Raw genomic sequence first — 13,228 nt, forward strand, 5'->3', positions numbered from 1 at the left:
GAAAATAATGGTTAACCAATAAAATGGTAAACTATTAGATGCAAGGTTACAAATATTTGAAAAAATCAATAATTGAATTATATGCATTTTTATGATTAAATTTAATAAATGTAACATTTCTACAAAAAGTATGATAATTAAAATATTCGTTGGTATTTTCAAAAAAACAACCGCAAATGACTACTTATGCCAACCAGAACTTCTTCAGGGTTATGTTTATTCATCTATTGTTTGGCATGCTGGTTCTCATAACGCCTTCTTCGGACCTTCTCTTTGTCCGACAAATTCCTATGATATTGGGCTAGCGCCTTGTGTTTCACCCACACACCATGCTTCATTTGGTATCCTTTGGCAAAACCTTCGGCGTGCTCAAGAATACTAACGAAAGCCGGGTGTAGATATTTGCCACAGAATGCGCAACGATACGCCATACGCTTAAGCACGTTGCACTATCCATTCTGCAATTCTTCAAGGGTTTTCTGAGTGTGTACATCCATCTCTCCTTCGGAAATGTCCGCATAATCATGAGAATAAGGCTGCAAGTTAAAATTATGTATGATATAAGCTGCACCATTGTTTTCAGTACCTAATATTCCCTAAGTTTCATACTATAGTGCCTATAAATTATTTTTAAAGTAAATATTTATTAACTTTGAAAATTTAAGGAGAAAAAGGCAATATCAAATCCATATGAAAGCATAAATCATATGATGTACTTTAAAAAAAATGTCAATAAACATGCACAACCTCTATGATGTCTGACTTTTGGCATAAAACCAAAACACACTAAATTGTGGAGTGGATGAACCATTTATTTCTCAAAGATTGATTGAATAAATAATGATCATGACGTACTGATGGTCAACATTATATTTAGAGCTAGATTCCATTATGCCAATTCAACAATGCATTGATGGTTTAATGATTAACCTCTAACCTTAAACTTGAAGACAGATCTACGGTTAAAAAATTAAAATTACCGTAACGGAATTCGTCCATGCCGTGCATGTGATGCTGCTTGTGATCGACGACGGAGTACTGCACCTCGTTGACATGATGCTTCTCTGGGTCGGACACCGAGTAGTCCAAAGCTATCTCGTGGGGATCCTGATCCATAAGATGGACGACGACGTTGGTGGTTAGCCCCGCAAGTCCATGATCTGTCACGACGCCGTCCATGACAGGCCCCTCACGTCCATGGCCACGATCTGTCACAACGGCCAATCGACCTCGACGAGTGGATTTCATATCCGGCGGCAGGGAGGCGGGCGTGTGAGCAGCGGCGATGGTTTTAGAGCGTAACCTAGGGGGAGAGATGCGGGGAGTAATTGGTAGTTACCTACTACAGCGGAAATACTTATGAGAAAAATTGATTGGTTGGAGTTGGGCACCTTCAATGCAGCGGCGCTTATTTAGGCGCTTAATTAGGATCCTGGAAAAAAATCAAAAGCGTAGGCGCTTGGGGCAGGACCTAGGAACTGGATTTTGTATATCTACATGATGCAATTGAAAGATCGTGTCCGGGGTGGATGGGTTGGGGATTGAAAATTGTGTACATAAACCCTAATGCTCAAGACTTGTGAAAACATCAGATGAAATTGTCATCAAGTGATCTAGTATTACTTGGATCGAGACTTTGTGATCATCATGTAGCCACGCCACAACATGATGGTTCTAGTATTACTTGGATCAACACCTTAGGCAGCAAACTAATGCATTTCCTTTTTGAGTCACCATCCTCCCTCTTGAAAACCACATGTACACACTCATCATGTATACCATAACACATCAAAATCTGTTAACTAGCACTCACAAGCTTAACTAACTTCAAACGAACCTAGCCAATCAGGGTTTTATGATACTTAATCTAAATGAGCCGATGATTAATGAGCACAAGTTTAACAAGCAGAGATGCCAAACCACACACCAATTAACATAGTTCTACCTTAGTTCAACGCGTCCATGCATATATATATATATATATATATATATATATATATATATATATATATATATATATATATATATATATATATACAAAAGCAAGCACCACTTAGTAGTACTGGTGCACATAGTTCAACCATAAATGTTCACCAACGAAGTTTAGCATACGGTAGTACTTATCATAGTTACAACCAAAAGAGCATCAATTCTAGCTGCGAGGGTGTGCACCTCCCTAAATCCTCAAACAAGCCTAATCAAGTAGTCGGCATACGCGGCGTGCTTCACCCTGAAAGCGTAGCCATTCTTGGTGCTGCCTTGGGATGTTCCGATTGCATGGTTGATGGTACTCGACAGGTCGCCTTTCATCACCTTGTTGCAGAAAGGGCATATGTAGCCCTTTCCGAATCTAGGCCTCACATCTTTCTCGAGCTCACCATTGTTCAGTTGCCTCAATTTCTGCCTCCTGAAGATCCTCTGGGTTTCTGGGTCGCTGTCAACGTCGTCACTTAGGACCTACATGTAGTACAAAATATTGCATAAGTATATTCAATATGATAATTCAGCAGGCACATAGTCTATGAAACATAATGTAATTGATGACAACGTAAAATATCTTCAAATGGCATTGAAAAAATAAATGCATAACTTATTAGTTGCTACATAAGCAACTAAATGGGATAGTACCATATAGTAAAAAAATGAAGGATCAACCATACATGTCGAAGAGAGCACTAGCATTGCCACATTTTGCCACACATTTTTCCCAAACTTGCCTAAGGTTAGTTCATCAAAATGAGAGCCACAAGTTGGCAAGCCTAAGGAACCTTGCCACACTTATTGTGTGTATGCCATGTGGGACCCAAGTGTGGCTTGCCTAAGGTGTGGCTGGAACCCAACACTCACTTAAGTTGGTCAAGCTTGCCTAACCTTAGGTATAGCAATCTTTGGCAAAGTTAGTCACAAACCAAACAGCCCTTTAGTGCAACAAAATTCACTTGTTACGTAAAAATGCATGAACTGATTATGTAACATGGCAGAGCAGCATACAGATGTATTAATGCAAAAAAACGACTTATAACATACATGCATGACTAGATAAAATAGCTCGTGAGCTGTATTTATTTAGGGTTAGAATTTTGTGTGCTTATGATGATGGATATTGAAAGTCCCAATGTTATCATTGTGGAAGTTTCCCCTGTTGCTCGATACCCCACCCATCAATGTTCCTGAACCATTCAACATTCTAGGTAAAGTAGTTAATTATTATGAATTCTGACAATAAGTGATCCCAAATGTTGTACATACAAAAAAGGGTTTTTATCATTTATGCCACCAGTTGTGTCCACAACTAAGTATCACCACTAGGAATTTCTACTCCTAAAAAAAGCCATCGCTTCGTTAGACACATGCTCAAAAATGCCACTGCACATCATTATTGTGATATAAAATCTATCTTGACATGCTATAATGGCATCAATACCAATGGACCAACATGCCAGCTCTCCCTCTATCACACTACAATAAAGTGTGGGCCCACTTGATCCCAACAGCATTCTTATTTTCTGGTAAAATTATTCGCTTAGTTACTCCTCACAACTGGGGCCACACTTATCATTGTGAGATAGAGAGAACTGAAATGTGGGCCTGGGCTTTTTTTTGTCATATTAGATGGTCAACAAGTTTTACATGAAAATAACAATGTCTAATGGCATTATTGAGCAAACAACTAACGGAACGATGGCATTTTTGATACATCTAATGGAATTTTTGAGTAAGCATCTCACGAACCGATGCCATTTTTGAGCGGCTGTAACTTCTAAGGGAAAAACTAAGTAGTGGGATGCAACTGGTGGCATAAATGATAAAAACCCTACAAAAGAACTAATTAAAACAAGTCAAGTAAAACATTGATGATATCCAATTTCTTTCTAAAATAGCCGTTGCTTAGAGATAATCAATGTTTAAGATCATTGCCACAGCCACTTATGGAACATTTAAACCAAAGATTGATCAAGTGCAACCAAACATGTACTCAACATTTTAATAACTTATTTGCCTTGTACTGACCAAGGAAAACCTAGGATATTACAAAATAAATAAATGAATAAATAAAGGGGATAGATGACTAACCTCTTCTTCGTTCTCATCGGTGATGACCACAGGTGGGGGCAGGGGAGGCAACAACGACGGCAGATGAACACCCGGCTGAGGCTGAGCAGCCACCACCTGCTCCGGCAGTGGAGCCAGAGGAGCTACATGTTCCGGATTATTAACAGAATAATTTATATAGGTCAAAAAGTGGCATATACATGCCTCAATAAATGTAATCTAGCTACACAGCTGCGGATCCAGGATTTCATACTTGGGTGTTCAAAAATAAATATTGCAAACTAAAACCACAACGATATTTTTCAAATGGAGGGAGTAATACCTAAAATTTTCATGTGAAAAGATTCTTTGTCCATCGTAATGACAGTACTGATATGAATGACAGAAAATGAAGATTATTTACTTTATAACCATAGAATATGACATTTTCATAAGCAAGGCATGGTGTTGTTATCCTTAAGCTGCAGAAAGTATTTTCACAATCACCTACGTAGGCAATTCAATTCCACAGTCAACCTACGTATTTGTATTAACGTATTTGTATTAGCACAGTCACCAAACCTAGGTGGATTTATTAGCAGAATAATTTATCTAGATCAAAATATTGCCTATACAGGGCTCGACACGTGTAACCTAGCTAGTTACCTAACACATCTACAGAATATAGATATGGAGTCCATCAATCAAACATAAAAAGAAACCCTGGACTTCCCCAAAAATAGACAAAAGGACTGACCAAAGCACACATAGGATTTTACAAAAAATTAAAGGATATAGATGACTAACGTCTTCTTTGTTGACATCGCCGATGACCACAGGCTCGGGCACAGGAGGCGTCACCCGCGGCAGAGGAGACACCTGCTCCGTCTGAGGAACCAGAGCACCTACCTGGTCCCACACATAAATAGCAGAATATTTTATATAGATCAAAAAATGTCATATACCTGCCTAAACTAATGCAACCTAGCAACACAGCTTCGGACCCAGGATTTCAAAGTTGGGTGTTCAAAAATTTATAATACAAACCAAAACCACAACAATATTTTTCAAACGGCTGAGATCAAGTTGGCTTTTGAGTCCAGAAGGTATTCTTCTACCTCTGCTTCTGTTACTCAAGAAATTAAAGAGTTAGGAGTAATATCTAAAATGTTCATGTGAAAATTTTATTTTTCCATCATACTGACAGTACACACATGAATGACAGAAAATGAAGATTATTTACTTCATGACCATAGAATATGACATTTTCATAAACAAGGCATCGTGTTGTTATCCTTAAGTTGCAGAAAATATTTTCACAATCACCTACGTAGGCCATTCAATTCCAAGGTCAAGCTACGTATTTGTATTAAAGTATCTGTATTAGCATAGTCACCAAACCTGGCTAGGTGGATTTATTAGCAGAATAATTTATCTAGATCAAAATATTGCCTATACAGGGCTCAACACATGTAACCTAGCTAGTTACCTAACACATCTACAGAATATTGATATGGAGTCCATCAATCAAAGATAAAAAGAAACCCTAGACTTCCACAAAAATAGACAAAAGGACTGACCAGAGCACACCTAGGCTTTTACAAAAAAATAAAGGAGATAGATGAGTAACGTCTTCTTTGTTGACATCGTCGACGACCATAGGCTCGGGCACATGAGGCGTCACCCGTGGCAGAGGAGACACCTGCTCCGTCTGAGGAACCATAGCAGCTACCTGGTCCCACACATAAATAGCAGAATATTTTATATAGATCAAAAAATGTCATATACATGCCTAAACTAATGCAACCTAGCAACACAGCTTCGGACCCAGGATTTCAAAGTTGGGTGTTCAAAATTTTATAATGCAAACCAAAACCACAACAATATTTTTCAAACGGCTGAGATCAAGTTGGCTTTTGAGTCCAGAAGGCATTCTTCTGCCTCTGCTTCTGTTACTCAAGAAATTAAAGAGTTAGGAGTAATATCTAAAATGTTCATGTGAAAATTTTATTTTTCCATCATACTGACAGTACACACATGAATGACAGAAAATGAAGATTATTTACTTCATGACCATAGAATATGACATTTTCATAAACAAGGCATCGTGTTGTTATCCTTAAGTTGCAGAAAATATTTTCACAATCACCTACGTAGGCCATTCAATTCCAAGGTCAAGCTACGTATTTGTATTAAAGTATTTGTATTAGCATAGTCACCAAACCTGGCTAGGTGGATTTATTAGCAGAATAATTTATCTAGATCAAAATATTGCCTATACAGGGCTCAACACATGTAACCTAGCTAGTTACCTAACACATCTACAGAATATTGATATGGAGTCCATCAATCAAAGATAAAAAGAAACCCTAGACTTCCACAAAAATAGACAAAAGGACTGACCAGAGCACACCTAGGCTTTTACAAAAAAATAAAGGAGATAGATGAGTAACGTCTTCTTTGTTGACATCGTCGACGACCATAGGCTCGGGCACATGAGGCGTCACCCGTGGCAGAGGAGACACCTGCTCCGTCTGAGGAACCATAGCAGCTACCTGGTCCCACACATAAATAGCAGAATATTTTATATAGATCAAAAAATGTCATATACATGCCTAAACTAATGCAACCTAGCAACACTGCTTCGGACCCAGGATTTCAAAGTTGGGTGTTCAAAATTTTATAATGCAAACCAAAACCACAACAATATTTTTCAAACGGCTGAGATCAAGTTGGCTTTTGAGTCCAGAAGGCATTCTTCTGCCTCTGCTTCTGTTACTCAAGAAATTAAAGAGTTAGGAGTAATATCTAAAATGTTCATGTGAAAATTTTATTTTTCCATCATACTGACAGTACACACATGAATGACAGAAAATGAAGATTATTTACTTCATGACCATAGAATATGACATTTTCATAAACAAGGCATCGTGTTGTTATCCTTAAGTTGCAGAAAATATTTTCACAATCACCTACGTAGGCCATTCAATTCCAAGGTCAAGCTACCTAGTTGTATTAAATTAGTTGTATTAGCACAGTCACCAAACCTGGCTAGGTGGATTTATTAGCAGAATAATTTATCTAGATCAAAATATTTCCTATACAGGGCTCAACACATGTAACCTAGCTAGTTACCTAACACATCTACAGAATATTGATATGGAGTCCATCAATCAAAGATAAAAAGAAACCCTAGACTTCCACAAAAATAGACAAAAGGACTGACCAGAGCACACCTAGGCTTTTACAAAAAAATAAAGGAGATAGATGAGTAACGTCTTCTTTGTTGACATCGCCGACGACCACAGGCTCGGGCACAGGAGGCGTCACCCGCGGCAGAGGATACACCTGCTCCTTCTGAGGAACCAGAGCAGCTACCTGGTCCCACATAAATAGCAGAATATTTTATATAGATCAAAAAAATGGCATATACATGCCTAAACTAATGCAACCTAGCAACACAGCTTCGGACCCAGGATTTCAAAGTTGGATGTTCAAAAATTTATATTTTAAACCAAAACCACAACAATATTTTTCAAATGGCTGAGATCAATTTGGCTTTTGAGTACATAAGGCATTCTTCTGCCTCTGCTTCTGTTACTCAAGAAATTAAAGAGTTAGGAGTAATATCTAAAATGTTCATGACAAAATATTATTTTTCCATCATACTGACAGTACACACATGAATGACAGAAAATGAAGATTATTTACTTCATGACCATAGTATATGACATTTTCATAAACAAGGCATCGTGTAGTTATCCTTAAGTTGGAGAAAATATTTTCACAATCAACTACGTAGGCCATTCAATTCCAAGGTCAAGCTACATATTTGTATTAAAGTACTTGTATTAGCACAGTCACCAAACCTAGCTAGGTGGATTTATTAGCAGAATAATTTATCTAGATCAAAATATTGCCTATACAGGGCTCAAGACATGTAACCTAGCTAGTTACCTAACACATCTACAGAATATTGATATGGAGTCCATCAATCAAAGATAAAAAGAAACCCTAGACTTCCACAAAAATAGACAAAAGGACTGACCAGAGCACACCTAGGCTTTTACAAAAAAATAAAGGAGATAGATGACTAACGTCTTCTTTGTTGACATCGCCGACGACCATAGGCTCGGGCACATGAGGCGTCACCCGTGGCAGAGGAGACACCTGCTCCGTCTGAGGAACCAGAGCAGCTACCTGGTCCCACACATAAATAGCAGAATTTTTTAAATAGATCAAAAAATGTCATATACATGCCTAAACTATTGCAACCTAGCAACACAGCTTCGGACCCAGGATTTCAAAGTTGGGTGTTCAAAATTTTATATTGCAAACCAAAACCACAACAATATTTTTCAAACGGCTGAGATCAAGTTGGCTTTTGAGTCCAGAAGGCATTCTTCTGCCTCTGCTTCTGTTACTCAAGAAATTAAAGAGTTAGGAGTAATATCTAAAATGTTCATGTGAAAATTTTATTTTTCCATCATACTGACAGTACACACATGAATGACAGAAAATGAAGATTATTTACTTCATGACCATAGAATATGACATTTTCATAAACAAGGCATCGTGTTGTTATCCTTAAGTTGCAGAAAATATTTTCACAATCACCTACGTAGGCAATTCAATTCCAAGGTCAAGCTACCTATTTGTATTAAAGTATTTGTATTAGCACAGTCACCAAACCTGGCTAGGTGGATTTATTAGCAGAATAATTTATCTAGATCAAAATATTGCCTATACAGGGCTCAACACATGTAACCTAGCTAGTTACCTAACACATCTACAGAATATATATGGAGTCCATCAATCAAAGATAAAAAGAAACCCTAGACTTCCACAAAAATAGACAAAAGGACTGACCAGAGCACACCTAGGCTTTTACAAAAAAATAAAGGAGATAGATGACTAATGTCTTTTTTGTTGACATCGCCGACGACCACAGGCTCGGGCACAGGAGGCGTCACCCGCGGCAGAGGAGACACCTGCTCCTTCTGAGGAACGAGAGCAGCTACCTGGTCCCACATAAATAGCAGAATATTTTATATAGACCAAAAAAATGGCATATACATGCCTAAACTAATGCAACCTAGCAACACAGTTTCGGACCCAGGATTTCAAAGTTGGATGTTCAAAAATTTATATTTTAAACCAAAACCACAACAATATTTTTCAAATGGCTGAGATCAATTTGGCTTTTGAGTACATAAGGCATTCTTCTGCCTCTGCTTCTGTTACTCAAGAAATTAAAGAGTTAGGAGTAATATCTAAAATGTTCATGTCAAAATATTATTTTTCCATCATACTGACAGTACACACATGAATGACAGAAAATGAAGATTATTTACTTCATGACCATAGTATATGACATTTTCATAAACAAGGCATCGTGTAGTTATCCTTAAGTTGGAGAAAATATTTTCACAATCAACTACGTAGGCCATTCAATAACAAGGTCAAGCTACGTATTTGTATTAAAGTATTTGTATTAGCACAGTCACCAAACCTAGCTAGGTGGATTTATTAGCAGAATAATTTATCTAGATCAAAATATTGCCTATACAGGGCTCAAGACATGTAACCTAGCTAGTTACCTAACACATCTACAGAATATTGATATGGAGTCCATCAATCAAAGATAAAAAGAAACCCTAGACTTCCACAAAAATAGACAAAAGGACTGACCAGAGCACACCTAGGCTTTTACAAAAAAATAAAGGAGATAGATGACTAACGTCTTCTTTGTTGACATCGCCGACGACCATAGGCTCGGGCACATGAGGCGTCACCCGTGGCAGAGGAGACACCTGCTCCGTCTGAGGAACCAGAGCAGCTACCTGGTCCCACACATAAATAGCAGAATTTTTTAAATAGATCAAAAAATGTCATATACATGCCTAAACTATTGCAACCTAGCAACACAGCTTCGGACCCAGGATTTCAAAGTTGGGTGTTCAAAATTTTATATTGCAAACCAAAACCACAACAATATTTTTCAAACGGCTGAGATCAAGTTGGCTTTTGAGTCCAGAAGGCATTCTTCTGCCTCTGCTTCTGTTACTCAAGAAATTAAAGAGTTAGGAGTAATATCTAAAATGTTCATGTGAAAATTTTATTTTTCCATCATACTGACAGTACACACATGAATGACAGAAAATGAAGATTATTTACTTCATGACCATAGAATATGACATTTTCATAAACAAGGCATCGTGTTGTTATCCTTAAGTTGCAGAAAATATTTTCACAATCACCTACGTAGGCAATTCAATTCCAAGGTCAAGCTACCTATTTGTATTAAAGTATTTGTATTAGCACAGTCACCAAACCTGGCTAGGTGGATTTATTAGCAGAATAATTTATCTAGATCAAAATATTGCCTATACAGGGCTCAACACATGTACCTAGCTAGTTACCTAACACATCTACAGAATATTGATATGGAGTCCATCAATCAAAGATAAAAAGAAACCCTAGACTTCCACAAAAATAGACAAAAGGACTGACCAGAGCACACCTAGGCTTTTATAAAAAAAATAAAGGAGATAGATGACTAACGTCTTCTTTGTTGACATCACCGACGACCACAGGCTCGGGCACAGGAGGCGTCACCCGCGGCAGAGGAGACACCTGCTCCATCTGAGGAACCAAAACAGCTACCTGGTCCCACATAAATAGCAGAATATTTTATATAGATCAAAAAATGTCATATACATGCCTAAACTAATGCAACCTAGCAACACAGCTTCGGACCCAGGATTTCAAAGTTGGGTGTTCAAAATTTTATATTGCAAACCAAAACCACAACAATTTTTTTCAAACGGCTGGGATCAAGTTGGCTTTTGAGTCCAGAAGGCATTCTTCTCCCTCTGCTTCTGTTACTCAAGAAATTAAAGAGTTAGGAGTAATATCTAAAATGTTCATGTGAAATTTTTATTTTTCCATCATACTGACAGTACACACATGAATGACAGAAAATGAAGATTATTTACTTCATGACCATAGAATATGACATTTTCATAAACAAGGCATCGTGTTGTTATCCTTAAGTTGCAGAAAATATTTTCACAATCACCTACATAGGCAATTCAATTCCAAGGTCAAGCTACATATTTGTATTAAAGTACTTGTATTAGCACAGTCACCAAACCTCGCTAGGTGGATTTATTAGCAGAATAATTTATCTAGATCAAAATATTGCCTATACAGGGCTCAACACATGTAACCTAGCTAGTTACCTAACACATCTACAGAATATTGATATGGAGTCCATCAATCAAAGATAAAAAGAAACCCTAGACTTCCACAAAAATAGACAAAAGGACTAACCAGAGCACACCTAGGCTTTTACAAAAAAATAAAGGAGATAGATGACTAATGTCTTCTTTTGTTGACATCACCGACGACCACAGGCTCGGGCACAGGAGGCGTCACCCGCGGCAGAGGAGACACCTGCTCCTTCTGAGGAACCAGAGCAGCTACCTGGTCCCACATAAATAGCAGAATATTTTATATAGATCAAAAAAATGGCATATACATGCCTAAACTAATGCAACCTAGCAACACAGCTTCGGACCCAGGATTTCAAAGTTGGATGTTCAAAAATTTATATTTTAAACCAAAACCACAACAATATTTTTCAAATGGCTGAGATCAATTTGGCTTTTGAGTACATAAGGCATTCTTCTGCCTCTGCTTCTGTTACTCAAGAAATTAAAGAGTTAGGAGTAATATCTAAAATGTTCATGTCAAAATATTATTTTTCCATCATACTGACAGTACACACATGAATGACAGAAAATGAAGATTATTTACTTCATGACCATAGTATATGACATTTTCATAAACAAGGCATCGTGTAGTTATCCTTAAGTTGGAGAAAATATTTTCACAATCAACTACGTAGGCCATTCAATTCCAAGGTCAAGCTACGTATTTGTATTAAAGTATTTGTATTAGCACAGTCACCAAACCTAGCTAGGTGGATTTATTAGCAGAATAATTTATCTAGATCAAAATATTGCCTATACAGGGCTCCACACATGTAACCTAGCTAGTTACCTAACACATCTACAGAATATTGATATGGAGTCCATCAATCAAAGATAAAAAGAAACCCTAGACTTCCACAAAAATAGACAAAAGGACTGACCAGAGCACATCTAGGCTTTTACAAAAAAATAAAGGAGATAGATGACTAACATCTTCTTTGTTGACATCGCCGACGACCATAGGCTCGGGCACATGAGGCGTCACCCGTGGCAGAGGAGACACCTGCTCCGTCTGAGGAACCAGAGTAGCTACCTGGTCCCACACATAAATAGCAGAATTTTTTAAATAGATCAAAAAATGTCATATACATGCCTAAATTATTGCAACCTAGCAACACAGCTTCGGACCCAGGATTTCAAAGTTGGGTGTTCAAAATTTTATATTGCAAACCAAAACCACAACAATATTTTTCAAACGGCTGAGATCAAGTTGGCTTTTGAGTCCAGAAGGCATTCTTCTGCCTCTGCTTCTGTTACTCAAGAAATTAAAGAGTTAGGAGTAATATCTAAAATGTTCATGTGAAAATTTTATTTTTCCATCATACTGACAGTACACACATGAATGACAGAAAATGAAGATTATTTACTTCATGACCATAGAATATGACATTTGCATAAACAAGGCATCGTGTTGTTATCCTTAAGTTGCAGAAAATATTTTCACAATCACCTACGTAGGCAATTCAATTCCAAGGTCAAGCTACCTATTTGTATTAAAGTATTTGTATTAGCACAGTCACCAAACCTGGCTAGGTGGATTTATTAGCAGAATAATTTATCTAGATCAAAATATTGCCTATACATGGCTCAACACATGTAACCTAGCTAGTTACCTAACACATCTACAGAATATCGATATGGAGTCCATCAATCAAAGATAAAAAGAAACCCTAGACTTCCACAAAAATAGACAAAAGGACTGACCAGAGCACACCTAGGCTTTTACAAAAAAATAAAGGAGATAGATGACTAATGTCTTCTTTGTTGACATCGCCGACGACCACAGGCTTGGGCACAGGAGGCGTCACCCGCGGCAGAGGAGACACCTGCTCCTTCTGAGGAACCAGAGCAGCTACCTGGTCCCACATAAATAGCAGAATATTTTATATAGATCAAAAAAATGGCATATACATGCCTAA

This window comes from Triticum dicoccoides, chromosome 4A (genome assembly GCF_002162155.2).
Source record: "Triticum dicoccoides isolate Atlit2015 ecotype Zavitan chromosome 4A, WEW_v2.0, whole genome shotgun sequence".
Lineage (NCBI taxonomy): Eukaryota > Viridiplantae > Streptophyta > Magnoliopsida > Poales > Poaceae > Triticum > Triticum dicoccoides.